Genomic DNA, 16,290 nt, shown 5'->3' on the forward strand with positions numbered 1-16,290 from the left:
TTGCACAACTACACAGACTACCCTAGCACGCCGCCCCCCTGAATCCAAATTCCCGTTCATGCCTCAGCCCACTTAGTATTTCCTACTAAACTAAAACAGCATTGCAGAGGCTATCCAACTGTATTGGAATAGCACCTCACCATCGAATGAAATAAAGGATCCTACCTGAAATCCTGGCGTAGGATGAACCATACTGTATGAAACCATACTGTTCCAGAGACCCTTTCAAGTCTCAGACATCTGTGATGTATATATTTAGAATGAGGCGACGAATGAAAATTTGTTCCAAGACTGGGATTCAAACTAGGGTCTCTTGCTCACTAGGCAGGTGCACTAACCACTATTCCAAGCCGGCACAGAAACTTTGCATAACTGTATGGTCCACCCTAAAACGCGTCACACCTCAGTCGTGAATGGGAATTAGGTTTGAGGAGGGAGGCATGGTAGGGTAGGCTGTGCAGTTATGCAAAAGCACTGTGCCAGGGTGGCGTAGTGGTTAGCGCATCTGCTTAGTGAGCACAAGACTTGGGTTCGAACCTCAGCCTTGGTATAAATTTTTATTCGTCATTTCAATCTGCATATATACAACACAGATGTTTGAGACTTGAAAAGGTCTCTGGAGCCATACAGTTTCATTTTAATCTGAAATACGTTTCTTCACGCTCTTGCTATCCAGAAATATCTTCATATCTTTCTTTATATTTTTATTTACAGCCGTATTGAGTGATGTCGTAACGGTCTTATGATCATTGATTCCCTATTCTACACTGAGTCGAAACGTTCGGGCCTGTTGGTGACCAGGGGATGTAATATGTTATGGACCTCATGTCCTCAGACAAAGATGGGATTTTTGTGGATAACAATGTCCCATGGCACCCGGCCACAATTGTTCACGATTGATTTGAAGAACATTATGAACAATTCGAGCGCATGATTTGGCTACCCAGATCGCCTGACGTGAATCCCATCGAAAATTTATGGAAGATAACCGAGAGGTCAGTTCGTGCACAGAATCCTGCACCGGCAACACTTTCGCAATTATGGACGGCTATAGAGGCAGCATGTGTCCATAATTCTGGAGGAGGAGGAGGAGATTAGTGTTTAACGTCCCGTCGACAACGAGGTCATTAGAGACGGAGCACAAGCTCAGATTCGGGAGAGATGGGGGAAGGAAGTCGGCCGTGCCCTTTCAATGGAACCATCCCGGCATTTGCCAGAAACGATTTAAGGAAATCACGGGAAACCTAAAACAGAATGGCCGGAGACGGGTTTGAACTGTCGTCCTCCCGAATGCGAGTCCAATGTGCTAACCACTGCGCCACCTCGCTCGGTTCAGTAATTCTGCAGGTAACTTCTAACGACTTGTTAAGTCCATACCACGTCGATTTATTGCATTATGCCGGGCAAAGGGAGGTCCGACACGATATTAGGAAGTATCCCATGACTTTTATCACGTCAGTGTAGTTTTGATATGTTTGTTAATACGTTGACTCAGTTACTCCAGAATATTGTTTATAACCTAATGAAAGTTATTTTCCAGATAGCAAGAACCGGAAGGACGTGCATATTGTTGATTGGAGGTTGCTGGTACGCAGAGCCGTTTGGTTACGCGGCGTAGTGCAGCTACACTAGCTGAGTGTGTACGTAGAGTGTAGCGTAGCCGCGCCGCGGCCCGCCGCTGTCGTCGCCGTGGCCACTGACCCGCACCGGTCCAACCCGTTTGCACGGGTCCGGCTCCAGCGCCGCTCCAGCCACAGCCAGCTCCAGTCCGCCTGGGCTGGACCAGTTCGCCCCGCCGAACAGCTCGGCCCCGTCCCGAGTTCCGCGACGACGCCCTTATTAATGACCGAACCGCCGCCATTGTGTGCAATTTTCTTCGGTCCCCGCGATGCTTTATGCATGTTATGCTGGACCTGCTGCATGAAACCTGCCGGCTTAGGGGCAAGGTGTGTGGCTTTCGAATCTCGACGTGATCCTAGAGTTTGCACCAGTACTATCATTAACACCAGCAAGCAGTCGCAATAGATCGCACACGTAAGGAACTCGGAGACACGGCACTCTTGCAGCATATAATCACAGGCTCTGAAGCACTAGGAGAGATTGTAACGTGTGTCTGCCACTCATCGTTACGAAATATAACCAAACGAGACGGGGTCAGCCCTTTCTGTTACCTTCAGACACGTCAGATTAACTGCTGAGTTGATTGTAATTCATCAAGCGTTTTTCTATACCGTCTAAAACTACATCTACATACACACCTCGAAGCCACCGTACAGTGCGTGGCGGGGTGTACTCTGTACCGCTACTAGTTGTTTCCTTTCCTGTTCCACTCGTAGGTACAGCGAGAAAAAGATGGCCGTCTATATGCCTCCGTATGAGCCCTAATTTCTCGTATCTTATCTTCTTGGTCGTTACGCGAAATATATGTTGGCGGCAGTAGGATCGTTCTGCAGTCAGATTCAAACACCGGTTCTGTAAATTTTCTCAGTAGTGCTCCTCGAAAAGTACGTCGCCTTTCCTCCAGGGATTCCCGTTTGAGTTCCCGAAGCATCAGCGTTTGAACCTACCGCTAACAAATGTAGCAGCGCGCTTATGAATTGATTCGGCGTCTTTAATCCAGCCAGGTAGTGATCCCAGACACTCGAACGGTACTCGAGAATGGGTCACAGTAGTGTTCTACACGCGGTCTCGTTTAATGATAAACCATACTTTCCTAAAATTCTCTCAATAAACCAAACTCGACCATTCGCCTTCCCTACGACAAGCCTCACATGCTCGTTCCATTTCGTACCGCTTCCCTGCGTTACGCCCAGATATTTAAACGACGTCACTGTGTCAAGCAGGACATTACTGATGCCGTATCTGAACATTACAGGTTGCTTTTTCCTACTCGTCTGCATTAACTTAAATTTTTCTACATTTAGAGCTAGCTACCATTCGTCACACCAACTAAAAATTTTGTCTAGGTCATTTTGTATTTTCCCTCAGTCACTCAACTTCGACGCCTGACCGTACACCATAGTATCATCAGCAAACAACTGCAGATTTCTGTCCACCCCATCCGCCAAATTATTTATGTGTATAGAGAACAACAGCCTGGGGCATTTCTCACGATACCCTTGTTTGTGATGAATACTCGCCGTCAAGGACAACATACTAGGTTCTATTACGTAAGAAGGCTTTGATCCACTCTCACGTCTGGGATCCTATTCGGTATGCTTATATCTTCGTTAACTATCTGCAGTGGAGTATCATCTCGAATTCTTTTCGGAAATCTACAAATATGGAATCTGCCGTCGATTTAAAAGTCAACAAAGTCATCAAATACTCACATGTACTGCCTCGATGGGTGACCTACAGGTCCTTACGAGCGTAGCGGAAGACAAAATTGTACATCAGTTTACTGAGAAATGTGAACAGAGCAAAGTAAACTGCATCAACTGATTCACTTACATGTGGTATAAGTGACAGTGATACCATTGGCCAACTGGCGAAGGAGGTATAGCACTTACTTTCAACCGAAATACCCCTGACATAAAACGATTTTTTTCATAGCACACTCGACAAAACAAATATGAAATGGACTAGTTTAGTGGTCTTGGACTGTAACATCAAAGGCATACGGTATTGTGCGATGCAGCAACAGATACGACGCCATTCTTTGTTTCTCGATTGTGTCCTCACTAGAAAAATTATTATTACTATTAATAGACCAAGAATAGGTCAGGTGAGCACCCGTAGTATGAGACATCGTCTCCAAACTGTTACTCTTGTGCCGGCCGCTGTGGCCAAGCGGTTCCAGGCGCTTCAGTCTGGAACCGCGCGACCGCTACGGTCGCAGGTTCGAATCCTGCCTCGGGCATGGATGTGTGTGATGTCCTTAGGTTAGGTTTAAGTAGTTCTAAGTATAGGGGACTGATGACCTCAGATGTTACGTCCCATAGTGCTCAGAGCCATTTGAACCATTTTTTGTTACTCTTGTTCATTGAAGAGGCTGTTGAACACACACTATGTGATAAAAGCATTCAGACACTTACTATTGGACCTTAATATGGGGCTAGTCCATCTTCCGCCTTTGTGACTGCTTGAACTCTTCTTGGGACACTTCCAGTCACTATTTATCGATAATTTGGATGCATGAAAATGAAATACTGATAATGCTAACAGTACTACAGCACTATTTACGTATGTGTGTGTAAGCTGGTGTGCAAAACGTAAAGACGAAAGTGAGTTTCGTGTGATATGTCATTGCCAAGTAACATAGCTCGATGAAACTACTAGCATAAGCAGAAAGAACTGCTACAGTAGATTACAAAAGGTAACTAAAAGAAATGCGCAATGCGGCGAACAGAAATGAACTTTTATTCAAATTCAATAGTTACACTGAAGTCACCGCGATATATTATGTTCTCCTGGACATTAAAAAAGGTGGGACATACTTCTTCATAGGGTGTGTTGTTCAAATGTGTGTGAATTCCTAAGGGGCCAAACTGCTGAGGTCATCGGTCCCTAGACTTGCACACTACTTAATCTAACGTAAACTAACTTATGCTAAGAACAACACACACACACATGCCCGAGGGAGGACTCGGACGTCCGGCGGGAGACGCCGCGCAATCCGTGACATGGCGCCCTAGACGCGGGGCCACTCCGCGTTGCATACTCTCCAACGTGGTCCTGTACTGTCCGCAAGGTTGCTAAGATGTTCTTTTGGTAGGCTTTTCCATTGCCCCACCAGCGCGGTTGACAAATGCTGGCGGTCGTTGGTGCATGTGAATGTGCTGCAGTACCTCTCTCAACACGCGGTACACACATACTCGACGGTTTTTAAGTCGGTTGAGCGGGCAGACCGGTCTGTTCTCCAAATGTCCTCTCGCTCGTATAGCTCCTCTACCTGCGATAGTGTTCGACGATGTTCCTGGATGTGTTACGTGTACCCGCCCTTCGCCATATAAAGATGCGTCAGAATCACTACTTTGACTGAATCTGCACTCATTCGATGAGAGCACGTCTCCCCACTCCTTGTTGGTGCAGTCCCTGTGCTCTGGCCACCATCGCAAACGGTTCCACCGATGTGCAGGTATCAACGGAACACGACGTACTGATCGGTGGGCAAAGAGATCACTCCCATGCAGTCGCTGTGCCCCTGTGGAGCGCGAGTCTGGGACTCTTGCAGTCCTGTTAAATGTGGTTGCATTTTAACGCGCTGTTTGACGTTGGTCCCTTCCTGCCTGTAACGGTCGTGCTCGACCATCTCCTGTCCTTCCGGCAGCAGTGCCTTTGGTTCGGAACGATCCCCATGCATGTGTAACAATCCTGGACCAGTAACAAACTCCTGGGTACGCTTTTTACACTTTGTCCTTCTTCGAGTTTCCCTTGTTTCTTTCCTGTGTGAAGTCATCCGTATGTTGTGCCCGGGCCGTGCTCTAATGAAAGACACCACCACCGTAACTGCTCGTTTGTTGATGCACGCTACCTTTTCCCGTTCCTTCAACTGTTTCCTGTTGACCTGACGCAATCTGACGTCCAAATTTCTGTGCACGACTGGAAGACCTCTGGCAACATGCTCCCGCACTTTCATTCATTTTCACTGAGTTCTTAGTATGTCATGTTGTTTCATCTGTCTCGTCCTTAAGTTTTAAGCTTACGCGGGCGTAAGTGCGTGAGGGACACACACACACACACACACACACACACACACACACACACACACAGAGAGAGAGAGAGAGAGAGAGAGAGAGAGAGAGATTTGTGACATTTTTAAACAGATCAAATCACTCTGTTAATTACCACTCCTCCACTCTAACGTGGTGACAGTAGTTAAGACACTGAACGCGAGGTTAGGAGCAGTGGTTATAAAATCTCCGAACATGCTAATTTAGGATTCTGTGTTGCTTTTGTATATCCTGTAGTGCGAATTTTTGGACGATTTTTCAACAAGACTGATATCGAACTACCATCATATTTCTCTGTCTCTAAAGATATTCACAACCATGGTTGTGAGGTCATACTTGAACCTTGTCTCTCTGCAGCGCATCAGTTGAAAGACATTCGAGTTTTTGGCCATCATTACTACCATATACTTCAACAGAAGAAAGATACGTTGGTGACATGTGCTTCAAAGCAAGTTACAGCTGGAAAATGCATCGATCGTCCAGTTTATCAGCTTTGCCGTCACACTTGTAGTAAAGATAGTGTTGTTCACATACTGGACAGTTGCTTCTCCTCACTTATCATACCAGCTCAGTCCTCATGATTTCTTTCTGTAGGTCTGTCTTTAAGTCAGACTTTATCATAATCACGTTCGCCTAAATGCACCTCGTTACATAGCGTTTCAAGAGAGAGAGGTATAAGATATAAACACAGAGGTACTTCGTGTAGCACGCTATTCTGCACTTTCAGGTCGACATGGAGATTGCCTTTCGGATAAGGCTCTAGTGCCCGTCAACGAAGGGGCTACGGGATAGTGCAAGGATGGTAAATGAAGTGTTTCGTGTAACTTTCAACGAATCATGGCGGTAGCCTTAATCACTGAATGAAACTGCAGAAAAATCAAATCAGTAGGGCAGGATGGAAAATCGAAATCCGTTCCTTTCGATCGCGATTTCAGCGTCTGAACCACTGCGCCACACCACTCAGTGTACCTTCCAATCATCATTTGTAATTCTTCTGATTTGTGGTTTTGAAAATCAGTCCATTATATGATACAGTTACTTTTTGTAAAAATAGTTCCTATTGTTTGCTCGTTATTGCTTTTCACCATCTCTTCAGCACTATTGAGTCTGAGTTTTGTGTTCGCGTGATAACCTGATTTTCCGATATAGACATTTCAGTAGGGAAAGTTGATTATAATCATTCTTCCTCTCCGCTCGACGTTTGCATGTTTCTTTGTGTTTAATTCCCCCCTTTTACTGTGTCTTGGTACGTGTTCCCGTATGATTCTTTACCTTTTCACCCTGTAACATCGATGCGTTTAGTAAGCCCCGTGGTGGTGCTGTGCATATCGTGCAAGTATGTTATTTCCATTGCTAGTGCAAGGTTAGAAAGTGTTCCGAAATGATTAGGAGACTATTATAATTGGAATTCAGCAGAATTTCAGGGATATCTCTTCCTTTCACAGTGCTAGTAATAATTTTGCTCGAATACGGGTTACCGCTGTGCCACAAAGTCATTAGTGACCACCCGACGGCGAGATTATAGGCCTACGGCGTTGTCAACGCAGCAATTGCCGACATCCGGCTTGTGGAAGCAACCACACGTAATAGTTTTGCGCCGAGCACTCACGGCAAGTGGTCACGATAAAACAAAACGCTTTTGCCCTTTACCAGAGACATTATTTTCTGCTGGTGGAAGGATTCTACCCCATCGTAGGCTTCACGATACAGTAACTTCCATCTTCTCGGTACTAATTTCCACCCTCTCAAGTCCGCCTGCTTAGCCGGGTGGTAGCGTGCTCGCCTCCCATACACGCGGGCCCGGGTTTGATTCCCGGAATTTTTCTCCGTTCGGGGACTGGTTGTTGTGTTGTCCTCATCACGGGCGCGCAAGTCGCCCAATGTGGCGTCGCTGAAATAAGACTTGCGCTAGGCGGCGGAACTTCCCCGGACGGGGCCTCCCGGGCAACGATGCCATACGCTCATTTCCATTTTTTGCCACCCTCTCAAAGCGTCTCAAAAGATTTAAAAGGCTTGCCACACTTCTTTTTCTTCGATATTAACAGCATTTGTTCAAGGCTGATGAAAACATACATCAGTAGGAAACAGGTAGCCATATATACGCCAAATGTGGCCAGAAACTCGTCCGACACCCTGAAGGGACTATGTGATTCCTGGTTGTGCACTCGAAGTTGTATAAAGCAAGAAAAATACGTAGACATCGTAACATGTCTTCGGGTAGAGTCAGGAAACTGATGGAATTGACTGAACATGATGCAGAAGGATCAAGTTTAACCTACGATACGGCCTCACATTGTCGCCTTGTAATTATAATAAGTCCATACCGGAATATTCGATTGAAGCTTTCCTCGCTGACAGAAGTCAGTATGTCGTTTTTAATGGATAGGCATCGTATCGAAGGAAGCGTATCGTGACATAGCCGCGCTGTACATTGCCTGATAAGAAATTGAGGTACCTACAAGGGGGCGCGGAAACGAAAGGGAACTTTGCTGGTTGCCAATGTGTGTGATGTAATTGCAGTGAATACAAAATCAGGTCAGAATGACGGAGAAGTAGGCAGTATGAGCCCATCTATCAGTATGATGTAGCGCCCGCTCTGGCCTTATTGGATGCACTAATTTCGTTGGGAAGTGTGTCATAAAGCCGTTGTATCCTTTCCTGAGGTAAGCTGTCCCACAATGCTGTCACTGATCCCTGATATCCTGGCCACTGGCACTGGGACGGAGCTCACGTCCAGGCTGGGGACAGATCTGGGAACCTTACTGGCTGCGGGAGTACCTCTGCATCACGTAGACAGTTCATAGAGACATGACCCGTGTGAGGAGAAGCACTGTGCTGTTGAAAAACGGTACCACGATTATGTCGCGCGGGAGATAACAAATGAGGACGCAGGATTTGTGTGACGTACCGGTGTGCCGCCCGAGTTCCCCAGCCGTGGCCTGAAGTCACACCCCATGGTTCCCCACACCATGACGTCAGGAGTAACACCACCATGCCTCTCCATAATATTGGAAAAATGGAACCTCTTCCCAGATCGCCACTGTACTCGCCGACGATGGTCTTTCGGGCTACTGCAGAGCCACGATTCATTGCTGAACACAGCGTGACGCCATTCATCAGCAGCCCATGTTTCCCGATCACAGTACCACTCCAAATGCAGTCGTTCATGTTTTGATGTAAAAGGCAGCCTGTACATACGTCGGTAATTCCCTACTTCGGCTTCCGCTAGAGCTGCGAGATGACAAGAGAATGTTCAGGGAGTCGAGTACTTGCTGCCGAGTTGCGTCACAGATGTGCTTGGAGTGTAATACAGCGATCCTCCCTTGTGGTGGTTAGAAATGGTCGATCAGGATATTGTTGGCAAGCACTCCTGCCCTCACACTCAGATGCATGCAAACAATGGGCCGCTGTCACATCCGAATGCCCCACAAATCTGAAAAGTCCCATAACTGTTCCATAGGATCCATGTCGGGCGATCTGGGTGGCCAGATCATTCGCTCGAACTGTCCAAAATGTTGTTCAAACAATTGCAAACAATTGTGTCTAGGTGACATGACATCGTTGTTTGGGAGCATGAAGTCCATGAATGGCTGCAGATGGTGTCCAAGTTGTCGATCATAACCATTTCTAGTCAGTTCCATATGGAACGACCACCGGATTGCACAGTGCCTTGTTGACAACTTGGGACCATTGTTTTGTGGCGTCTGCGCCACACTCGATCGCTCTTAACGTCTCAGATCGGTACTCATTTGACCAGGCCATGGTTTGTCAGTCGTCTAGGGTCCAACCGATATGTCACGAACCCGGAAGAGGCAGCTGATGTCCTGCTGATGGCAAAGGCCCTAGCGTCGGTTGTCTTCAGCCATAGCCTGTTTACGCCAAATGTCGCCGCACTGTCCTATGGGATACGTTCGTCGTACGTCCCACATTGATTTCTGCGGTTATTTCACGCAGCGATGCTTGTCTGTTAGCAGTGACAGCTCTACGCAAAGGCTGCCACTTTCGGTCGTTAAGTGAGGCCGTCGGCCACTGTGTTGTCCGTGGCTAGTGCAATATCTGAAATTTGGTGCTTTCGGCGCGCTCTTGACACTGTGGATATTGGGGTATTGAATTGCGTAACGATTTCTGAAATGGAATGTACCATGCTTCTAGCTTCAACTGCTATTCTGCGTTCAAAGTCTGTTAATTCTCGGCCATAATCACGGCGGAAACCTTTTCACATGAATCATCTGAGTATGACTGCCTCGACAATGTACTGCCCTTTTTATACTTCTTGTGCGCGATACTACCGCCATCTGTATATCAACATATCCCTGTCCCATTGCTTTTTTCACCTTGTGTAAGACAATTAGACCAACCGCCCAAATGAAGAACCACAACGAGGTCCGTTTCTAACTAACGTCTCACTCAATTAAGCACAGTCTCCGTGTCATTCGCAGTGATCGTACAGCATCTGATGCTGTTCACGCATCTTACGTACTGTAGCAGGCTGGTATCAACACTAACAAGGGAACCTCCCCATTGCACCCCCCTCAGATTTAGTTATAAGTTGGCCTAGTGTATAGGCCTTGAAAAACTGAACACAGATCAGTAGAGAAAACAGGAAGAAGTTGTGTGGAACTATGAAAAAGATAAGCAAAATATACAAACTGAGTACTCCATGTGCAACATACGCAACATCAAGGATAGTCTGAGCTCAGGAGCGCCGTGGTCCCGTGGTTAGCGTGAGAAGCTGTGGGACGAGAGGTCCGTGGTTCAAGTCTTCCCTCGAGTGAGAAGTTTGATTTTTTATTTTCAGGCAATTATTATCTGTCCGCCCGTCTGTCCGATGCGAGGTAACTGCGCCGTAGTATGGGGACGTTGTATGAAAACATTAAAAACATATGTTTTGGCAGAGCACAGGGAAAATTGTGCGACTGTGAAACTGTTGCATTCATTTGTTGCAGTTCATGTGACAAACTCTTATGTTTTCATCACTTTTTTGGGAGTGATTATCACATCCACAAGAAAACCTAAATCGGGCAAGGTAGAAGAATTTTTTTACCCATTCGCCAAGTGTACAAGTTAGGTGGGTCGACAGCATATTCCTGTCATATGACGCACATGCCGTCACCAGTGTCGTATAGAATACATTAGACGTATTCTCCTGTGGAGGAATCGGTTGACCTATGACCTTGCGATCAAATGTTTTCAGTTCCCATTGGAGAGGCAGGTCCTTTCATCTACTAATAGCACTGTTTTGCGATGCGGTCGCAAAACACAGACACTAAACTTATTTCAGTGAACAGAGACGTCAATGAACGAACGGGCAGATCATAACTTTGCGAAAATAAAGAAAGTAAATTTTTCACTCGAGGGAAGACTTGAACCAAAGACCTCTCATTCCGCAGCTCCTCGCGCCAACCACGGGACCACGGCGCTCCTAAGCTCAAATTATCCTTGATGTTGCCTATCTTGCAAATGGGCTACTCGGTTTGTGTATTTTGCTTATTTTTTTCATAGTTCCACACAACTTTTTCCTGTTTTCTCGATTGATCTGTGTTCAGTTTTTCAAGGCCTATCCACTGGGCCAACTTATAACTAAATCTGAGGGGGGTGCGATGGGGAGGTTCCTTTGTAAACAAGAACAACACTGTTGCATTCTCGTGGCCGTTCTACCTGTTACTGTGAACTGCAGCTTTAATTATTTACGTACTCACCGATGGCGTGTAGGTATAGTGACATCCGAGTATGTCTTTTGGGCGCATCAATTTTGTGTCTGGAAATGTATATTGTAAATAACGTGGCGGACCAAGTCGGTAACGTTATGAGGCTGTTCACCGGGAAGTGACATCGTCAGAAACTAGGTACGTGTTACGGAGAGACTTGCATACAATCAGTGCTCTTTGTAGAGTTTGTCAACTGACCCTGAACGTAAATAAATGTAATGTAATGTGCTTAAATAGACAGGAGGATCCGAAATCGTTTGAGTATGCGATGGGCGATAATTCACTGACTCACTGGAGTGAGTTTATGTTGGAGTTTTTGCCCCGGGATATTTAAGGTGGAACGGCGCAGAAATTTATCCGTGGGGAAGGTGGATGCCATGACTGTTTTTATTGGAAGAGTTGTTCGTTGCTCTGATATCCTTACCACGTAGAATTAACTGCTGACAGAGAAAATATTCAAACAAGCGCTTTGCGATTCGTGATAGACTTTTTAGTCGTCGTGAGAATGTGACAGAAATACTCAGCAAACTGCGGTCAGAGACTTTGCGAGAATGGCATTGTGTTTGACAGAGTACCTTGGACAAAATTCCAAGAAACCATGTTCCAAAGCTTCTACGACACTAAAAGTAGAGAAATTCGCACTAATGTGGAAGGGTGTTTACAGCCTTTCTTCTCATGTGCCATCTGGGAATGGGATAGGAAGGGCAGAGAATGATACTGACACGCTACAATGACTTGCCAAAACATTGTGAACACTACCCACGGCGAGATTGAATGCCACATGGTGGTGGTATGGGCAAATGACACGTTAAGGAGCAGAGACGAATGGGGAATCATTGTAGCAAAGATATTAGCCCCAAATGGGGAAATCCACTGACGTAAAACTTCGGTTGTCTTAGCGTGGCGACTAGCAACTTGCGCTCGGAAACGGTATAGGTGGTCGGCTGTTGGCGAACTACTGTCATGAGCAGCTGTGGGAAGTGGTTGAAGAACGGGGAAACCACAAGTAGGCGACAGGGGGTTGGACACCCACATCTCATCACAGAATGTGGAGGTGCGAGGCTCGCCTGCCCTGTAAAAGAAAGCAGGCGGTATCTGTGGCACATATGACGACAGAGTACAATGTTGCTGCAGGCAAAATTGTTATGGAGCGCACCTTTCACTTTGCACTGCAGCAGACTATCCCTATGTGTCCCCATGGTGACTCAACGACTTCGTTAGTTACGACTTAAGTGAGCATGGGATTGTCGATATTATACCGTGGATCAATGGAAACCTGTCCCATAGTCGGATGAATCATGTTTATCTTTACGACAGGACGATGGGCGTGTCCGGATACAATGTCATCCAGGCACGCGGGTTGGTCGAAACACATCACGCCACGGACATTGCTTTGTGAGGGCAATATTATAGTATGCGAGACATTCACCTGGGAAATGAGAACTGTGGTAGTAATCTGAGACACCATGACAGCTGTGGACTAAATGAAGAATGCTACGGGCAACCTGCATATCTTCATGGTGGTGGTAAGTTCCTGTAGGACCAAACTGCTGAGGTCATCAACAAGGGCCGAATCGTGCTACAGTGGAATGAGAAGCGTGGTAATGGATGGACTTACGTTGATGTTTTGGTCACCAAATTCGCCTGATCTGAACCCTGTAGATCACGTCTGGGATGCTATCGGGCGCCAGCTCCAAACGCACAAATCACCAGACTGTAATTATCGGGAACTGCATGACCTGTGCTTAGACATCTGACGTCACACACTTACTAAACCTACCAATACTAGCTGCATCCATGCCACGCAGAATTGGTGCTGTATTTCGTTCTGAAAGAGGACCAACATGCTATTGATAAAGTGGTCGTGATGTCGTGGCTGATCCGCCACATACCGTTCGGTAGCCTACAGAATACGGATGTAAATGTAGATGGAGAAGTTGTAGAATGTGTCAGGGAGATTTCGACTCGTGGGAAGGTAATTATCTACCTGCTGATACTGTGATCGGATGTACCTGAGTGTAGCATTATCAGTCGGACTCTTGGCAGGTAATCGCATTACGGACAGTATTGACATAACACGTCGATAGCATTAAAGTATAGAAGGTTTTCTTTCAATGTTTTTATTAATTGAAATTCGGTGATGACCTGAAAATGACATTGGGAACAGAATAAGGACTTCTATACAGGTGATGGAAACTGAGATCCTGAATGAATCTAAGCAACTGTTATAAAAAAAAAGTGAAAATATTATCGTTGCTTAATTTTGCACGTAGCAGAGGTACTGAGTTCTGTGTAAATCTCAGACATAACATGCAATGTAAGAAATTATCTTAACATCTTAGTTTATCCACCGTTAAAGATTTGTAGTTTTTTTTTTTGTACTTCTGGATGGGACTCTGACGAACGTGTATCCCTTGTAGCGTGGACACGGCCACCAAATCGAGACATTGACGGAAGTGTCGTATACACGTCCCCCTTACATCGTTTCGTTACAGTTTTGCTTGTGGTTTTTTTTGTGCAAAATGGTGATTTGACGGTGAGATGTCTCCCAACGTTTCTTGTCTATATTGAAACGTTTCTGTGTTCAGTTATGTGGTTTGCCTGCAGTTCAGTCCCATAAATCGTTTGTTGTGCTGCTTTCATAGGTTGACTTTATTCTCTTGCAAAAACCACCTTTGTACAAACTTGGTGAATGCGCTCGTTCTCAGCTAACGGTTCTGTGTATATCACGTTGCATTCAGACTTTCTGTGTATTGACGTCGCTTAAATCTTCAGCTGATTCATTCATTTATTTATTTTTAGATATATGTACTGTTGTAGTCCGTAATGTATATGTTTTAGAGTTTTATACACTTATTTTTACACTTAACTGTGTTAATTCAAAAACGCTCAAACCGGTCTTCATCATAATGATTATCATCATCATCATCAGCAGCAGCAGCAGCAGCAGCAGCAGACAGAAAACATCGACTACTGCATAAAGAACTTCTCCAGACTTTTCCAAGCATTAGAGTCTTGAGTATCACATGTCTATAAGCATGCAGGAGCAATGTAGAATTCTGTTCTAAAGAAATTAATGCACTACATACTCTTACCTGTTAATATTAAGCTGTTACAAGTGTGTCGCATGTAAGAACAGGGAGATCTAGAAGTCAATGAAAAAATGAGAACTCAAAATATTTAAACGATAGTGGTAAACCTTTTCTTGGATATGCGTAAAAAGACGAGGAACCTTCGTTTGGTAATGAAAATATAAGAAGCAAATTAAAATTTCTTTCTGACATATGGTGATGTAGATATCTTGGACTTGTGGCCTGTCATTATTTTAACATGTTAGTAAGCTAGTACCATTGAAATACAATGTGGACAAAATGTTTGTATTATCTACAGTTTTTAATACAACCACTAATTACACAAGAAATACAATAGTGGTGGCAAGGCACCAGAATTACACAGGCACGTGAAAACAGCAACCGAAGAGTAGCAATCCTGGCCAAGGATGATAACACACGTTGTTCGTCGTACAAAGTTATGGAACCGTCCTACCTAGTAAGCAGAATCTTCACTGAGAACGGCTGAGGCAAGAGAGAGGAAGGCGGCACTGGCGGCATATCGCTGACACCATTCGGGCGGTGGAGGCACTGACAACGAGCGGAGCAGGTACTCCCGTTTCGACGTTTTACTGGCAGCACGGAATACGAATTCTGCAGCCGTGGTGGCGGCATACGTGGGTGCCCTGCCATATCATTTTCCTCTTCTATGATGACGGCGCTGTAGGCGTTAGTTGAAGAAGGCAGAGGGCCAACCTGGCAGGACTGCTGGATATCGCGAGGTCCACACAGGTGACCCTACGGCAGCGATGGTGCGTAGGCCACTGCTGAGTGACGATGCACACCTCAGTCGACTCATGGACATCTGAAGGGCGCCTCGTGGGGCTGGTCCGTCGGCTGCCGCCAGGCCAGTGGGGCATAGAGTGGAAAGTGGCCTGGAAGATAACGAGCTGGGCGCAGAAATGACCCCGCACGGGGCTGCGGCGTGGTGGCGAGGCAGTATCCAGGCAACTGCCGTTAGGTCATCGACTGAGCTGGCAGCTGCATTTCGATTTCGTCGCCACGCAACAGCACTTCAATTGGAGGCGCATTCATGGCAAATAGCCTATGGAATGGGAAAGTGCTTGCAGGCGGACATTCTGACTTTGTCTGCTGTGACTCCGGTAATGGCAGGTTGTTGTCCCAATGAGGACACAGCTGGTTTGATGGCAGGAGAGCGACACTCTGCTGGTGTCCACACGGAACGTTCACGGACTGTGCGTCACCCAGACGATCGCCAGTGGCCATCCAAGCTTCCAGCTGAAGGTGCGTGCCAAGACAGTTTTGCCTGAGGCGTCTTGCGAAGGTAATATATTTTTAGGCACAGAAATCATGAAACAGTGCCGAAGTGAATCGTGGGACATTATCGGAGAAGATCATCTGAGGTAAACATTCGATTATGAGTACCTGGGTGAGAGTCCGAACGGACACTTCCTTCATGGTGGAGTGTGTGCACATGACATTTGAATGGTTGGACAGCTCGTCGTCCACCACCAACCGTACAGAATTACAGAAAGGGCCCATAAAATCGATGAGAATGGTCCCAATTGGTGACTACGTAGCCCATGGAACCAAAGTTTGTGGTGGTGTTGCCACCTGCTGCTCTACTCATTATTGGTGCTCACCGGCAATCTTCTCAGGCCAGTGGACGAAACACTGCACAAGGACCTTCGTATGAGTCATACGTCCAGTGGTCATATCCCCAAGGCGTGCTGATGACGTTAGCAGCGATTTTATGCAGGCGAACAGTCTGTTGCAGTATACAGACCAAACGAAAATAACACCTTTTTACGCAAGTTAATTAACGGATGAATGATA

General features: G+C 46.1%; 1 non-coding gene across 1 annotated transcript; it reads left to right on the top strand.

Moving 5' to 3' along the window:
- Positions 1–478: 478 nt before the first annotated feature.
- Positions 479–550, top strand: Trnat-agu (transfer RNA threonine (anticodon AGU)). Its single transcript has one exon. It is a non-coding gene; the product is annotated as a tRNA-Thr (tRNA).
- The last annotated feature ends 15,740 nt before the right edge of the window (positions 551–16,290 follow it).

Source organism: Schistocerca serialis, chromosome 8, assembly GCF_023864345.2.
Source record: "Schistocerca serialis cubense isolate TAMUIC-IGC-003099 chromosome 8, iqSchSeri2.2, whole genome shotgun sequence".
Taxonomy (NCBI): Eukaryota; Metazoa; Arthropoda; class Insecta; order Orthoptera; family Acrididae; genus Schistocerca; species Schistocerca serialis.